The 4,891-nt window shown below is 47.3% G+C and overlaps 1 long non-coding RNA gene across 1 annotated transcript; it reads right to left on the bottom strand.

Moving 5' to 3' along the window:
- Positions 1 to 4,302: 4,302 nt before the first annotated feature.
- LOC111949060 lies at positions 4,303 to 4,682 on the bottom strand. The gene is made up of 2 exons (XR_002875084.1): positions 4,638 to 4,682; positions 4,303 to 4,550 (listed from the first exon to the last, which is right to left on the bottom strand). It is a non-coding gene; the product is annotated as an uncharacterized LOC111949060 (long non-coding RNA).
- Between the last annotated feature and the right edge of the window lie 209 nt (positions 4,683 to 4,891).

Here is a 4,891-nt window from a genome sequence, read left to right as displayed (position 1 = left end):
GCTGTACATTTCATCACTGACTAAGTTCGGCAGGGGACCAGAGAAAATTACAGTGTCGGACATCGTCTTAGCCAGTTTACACACCGAAGTTACGTTTAACTTAACCACCTCTGACTGTCTCCGTCGGGCATCATTACCGCCTGCGTGAATCACGACTCGACGGAACCTGGACTTATTCTGAGCTAACATCCTAAGGTTCCCCTCGATGTCACCAACTCTGGCCCCCGGATAACACCTGACTGTAGCCGCTGGGAGCTCCACGTTTCTAACTTCAGAAGAGCCTATAACCAGAGTTGAGTGTTCAGCGGGTGTGTCGCTGAGGGGGGAGAACCTATTACTAACGTGGAGTCTCGGGTGCTCTAAGTTTTTGCGTTTAGCACTATGTTTCCTCCCAACCGGTACAAACCCCTGACTGTCTCCCGGCTGTTGGGAGGGCGCTGGGGTGCTAGCTAAGTTAGCCCTGGTAGCGCGGCCCGCGCTACGAGTAACGACCTGGCTAGCCGGCTTAGCTTCCACTGTGCGGAGCCGCGCTTCTAACTGCTCCAGCCTGGCCTCCAAGTCTAACACAAGACTACACTTAACACACCTACCCCTATCTTCACTAAAGGAGGCAGGATCATCACTAAACATATGGCACATGGGGCAGGAGAGAGGAGGAGAGGCGGAAGGAGTGGTGGTGGCCATACTAGGTTCTAAGCTAAGGCTAGCGGTGTTTAAGTAAAGAGAAGTGGTTTATTTAGCAAAATGAGAAAAGTGAACAGAAAGCGGTTTAACAGTGGTGAATTAGCTAATAAAAGGTACTAGATGTGAATATTAACCCAGATAACCCTTAGAGTAAGCAATAGTAGTAAGGCTAATGCCAAACAAGAGGACAGCAGTCACACAACTAGCACTGGGAATAGCTCACCCGGAAATGACGTCACAGGATCACCTGAGTGGTCTGTTGTGTCTGTTGTGAAGAGGAGGACTGTACACGGTGGCGGTTGAAACCCAGGATTGTGCGAAGGAGTCTCCAGCCAGTGTGTTCCTGTGTTTTGCTAATTGTGTTGTGTTATTCAGTTATGCAGTTATGTGAGGGTTGTGGGGACACTAACCCTCTTAGGTGGGGGCAGTGTAGCGACCCGGGGGTTAGCGCTGCCTTCAGCCCCAAAGGCTCATGGGAAGTGGGGAGCTTAGGGTGAAACCTTGAGTCAGAGGGCTGGAAGCTGAAGTGACCCTCCATGCTGTTTGGTCTGTATGGTGTGCTGGAATAAACAGGCTTGTTGCTTAAAAGCTAATGTTGCCTCTCTACGTTTCTTCCAACCTGAGACTGTCCGGGGTCGTGCGGTGTATGGGGCACGGACAGCTCTCCATTAGAACCTCTTCATGAGCAGTTGGCTTTCGCTACCCCACTAAAGTGACGGTCCGGCCGAATCGTTACAATACATTTCTGACTCAGAGACTGAACTTTTCTTGCAGGTTTCCAATGGATTCAGACTTCAGGAAAAAGTGGGCCTTGGCAATAAAAAGAGCTAACCCAGATGGATAACTGTGGTACCAACTAGTAATACAGTCTGGATGTGTTCAAAAGATTTTGTGGATTCAGACTTTGATAAGAGGCCAGACTGTTAGCTTGAAACCCGACACCATAACATCTGTGTTACACAAACTGATCACTAACATGAATCAGTAAATCTATTGCTTTTCTTTGTTTCTGTTTTTTTTAGGGTAAATCTGTTGTTGAATTTTGTTGATTTATTATTATTATTATCATTGACTTAATATTGATTTATTATTATTTATTATTTTTGTTGACTTACTATTGATTTATTATTATCATTATTGTCTTATTGTTGAGCGTTTCTAAATAATATAAACTACATGTCAAAGAGGTCTAAAACTTTTTAATGTTTAAAAATTATTTTTAATAAATTATTTGTTATAATTTATTTTTATTTGCAGTCCTGCAACTATTCATTTTTCATTAAAGTTTGAGCTTTTAAGGCTGACTGTTTCTCTTATTCAACAACAACAAATGTTATATATATATATATATATATATATATATATATATATATATATATATATATATATATATATATATATATATATATATATATATATATATATATATATATATAAACGCCCCTCTCACCCTCCGCGGGTGGTTTCTCCTCCAAGCTCGGGTCCTCAACCAGAGGCCTGGGAGCTGGAGGGTCCTGCAGTATCTTAGCTGTTTCTAGCACTGCGCTTTTCTGGACTGAGAGGTCTGAGGTCTTTCCAGGTGTCTGTTGTAGCCACTCCTCCAGCTTGGGGGTTACTGCCCCCAGTGCTCCAATTACCACAGGCACCACTGTCACCTTCACTTGCCAGGCTTTCTCCAGTTCTTCTCTGAGTCCCTGGTATTTCTCCAGTTTCTCGTGTTCCTTCTTCTTGATGTTCCCATTGCTTGGCACTGCCACATCCACCACAACGGCTTTCCTCTGTTCTTTATCCACCACTACAATGTCTGGTTGGTTCTCCATCACCATCCTATCAGTCTGGATCTGGAAGTCCCACAGGATCTTTACCCTCTCATTCTCTACCACCTTCAGAGGTGTTTCCCATTTTGATCTTGGGGTTTCCAGTTCATATTCTGCACACATGTTCCTGTATATTATTCCAGCCACTTGATTGTGGCGCTCCATGTATGCTTTCCCTGCCAGCATCTTACACCCTGCAGTTATGTGTTGGATTGTTTCAGGCGCCACTTTGCACAGCCTACACCTTGGGTCTTGTCTGGTGTGGTAGATCTGAGCCTCTATGGCTCTGGTGCTCAGGGTTTGTTCCTGAGCTGCCAGGATGAGCGCTTCAGTGCTGTCCTGTAGGCCAGCCCTTTCTAGCCATTGGTAGGACTTCTTGATATCAGCCACTTCAGTTATGGTCCGGTGGTACATCCCATGCAGGGGTTTGTCCTCCCATGAGGATCTGTCCTCCAGCACTATATCCTCTGCTCTCCATTGCCTGAGACATTCACTGAGCACACTGTCAGTTGGGGCCTTGAGCTTGATGTACTCATGCATCTTGGATGTTTCATCCTGGATAGTGGCTTCTACGCTCACTAGTCCTCTGCCTCCTTCCTTGCGGCTAGCATACAGTCTCAGGGTGCTGGATTTGGGATGGAACCCTCCATGCATGGTGAGGAGCTTTCGTGTTTTAACATCCGTGGTCTGTATCTCTTCCTTTGGCCATCTTATTATTCCTGCAGGGTATCTGATAACTGGCAGTGCGTAGCTGTTTATTGCCCGGGTCTTATTTTTGCCATTGAGATGGCTTCTCAGGACTTGCCTTACTCGTTGGAGGTATTTAGCTGTTGCAGCTTTCCTTGTTGCCTGCTCCAGGTTGCCATTTGCCTGTGGAATTCCAAGGTACTTGTAACGGTCCTTGATGTCTGCTATTGTTCCTTCTGGGAGTGAGACCCCTCCTGTGTGGACTACCTTGCCTCTCTTTCTCACCATCCGGCTGCATTTCTCGAGCCCGAATGACATCCCAATGTCAGTACTGTAGATCCTGGTGGTGTGGATCAGGGAGTCAATGTCACGCTGGCTCTTAGCATATAGCTTGATGTCATCCATGTAGAGGAGGTGACTGATGTTGGCCCCATTTCTGAGTCGGTATCCATAGCCAGTCTTGGTGATTATTTGGCTGAGGGGGTTCAGACCTATGCAGAACAGCAGTGGGGACAGAGAATCACGTTGGTGATGGACACTTGTGCAAGTGGCTTCAAGGGTGGTTTTCCACAGCTTTATTGAGTTTCCCATGAAGGCTCTTAGAGTCCTGTTGATGTTGTACAGCTTCAAGCATTCAGTGATCCATGTGTGTGGCATTGAGTCATAGGCCTTCTTGTAATCAATCCAGGCTGTGCACAGGTTGGTGTGTCGTGACTTACAGTCTTGAGCGACTGTTCTGTCGACAAGGAGTTGGTGTTTGGCTTCTCTGGAGTCTCTACCAATGCCCTTCTGTGTGTTACTCGTGAATTGATCCATGTGCCTATTTATCTTGGTTGCAATGATGCCTGACATGAGCTTCCATGTTGTGGACAGACAAGTTATTGGCCGGTAGTTGGATGGGACTGCATCCTTTGAGGGATCCTTCTGGATCAGGATCGTTCGCCCTTCCGTTAGCCATTCGGGGTGAGTCCCATCTCTTAGCAGCTGGTTCATTTGTGCTGCCAGGCGCTCGTGGAGTGCGGTGAGCTTCTTTAGCCAGTAGGCATGTTGTCATGACTATAGAACGACTGAGACCCAGATGCTGAAACCCGGAATGAGACACAGGACAGAGATGTCTTGGCGAGAAGGTAGATTTAATATGATGGCCAGACAGGTAGGTAACTGTTACTGGAGGTCCGAGAATGTAACTGCGGCTCGTGGCGTCACTGGTGGAACTGCTCGTTCGGGTCTGGAGTCGGCAGCGTGGGTCCGTTTCGTGAGGCAGCTGGTTCGGCAGAGGCTCGTGGTGAGGATGGAGGGAACAGACCAGTAGAGGAGTCCGGATTACGGCTGCTGTGGGTGACCACTCGTGGCTGAGGTTTCCTGGAGACAGGTAAGACAGCATAAGTTAACTACTTGGCTTAAGGCAAGGCAACAAAGCATGAACTTGACGTGAGGCCAAATATGCACCATCAGGGGCAACGGACTGGCGTTGAATGAAGATCCTGGAGCTCCTTAAGAAGGCAGGTGTGATGATGAGGTGAGTGGAAGCAGCTGGGGATAATCAGGAACCAAGCGGAGAGGAGAGGGGGGAGGAGTCTGACAGAGGCACCATGACACATGTATCATGTCAGGGCCCGGTGCTGTCCAGTTCTTCGTACCTGAGACTCTTTCTTGGATGTCTGCCACTGTGATGGTTACTGGATTCTGTTCAGGGAGGTTGC

The sequence above is a fragment of the Oryzias latipes genome, chromosome 17 (assembly GCF_002234675.1).
Source record: "Oryzias latipes chromosome 17, ASM223467v1".
Classification (NCBI taxonomy): Eukaryota; Metazoa; Chordata; class Actinopteri; order Beloniformes; family Adrianichthyidae; genus Oryzias; species Oryzias latipes.
Note: the sequence above shows the minus strand (reverse complement) of the source record. Positions and strands in the feature narration are given on the sequence as shown.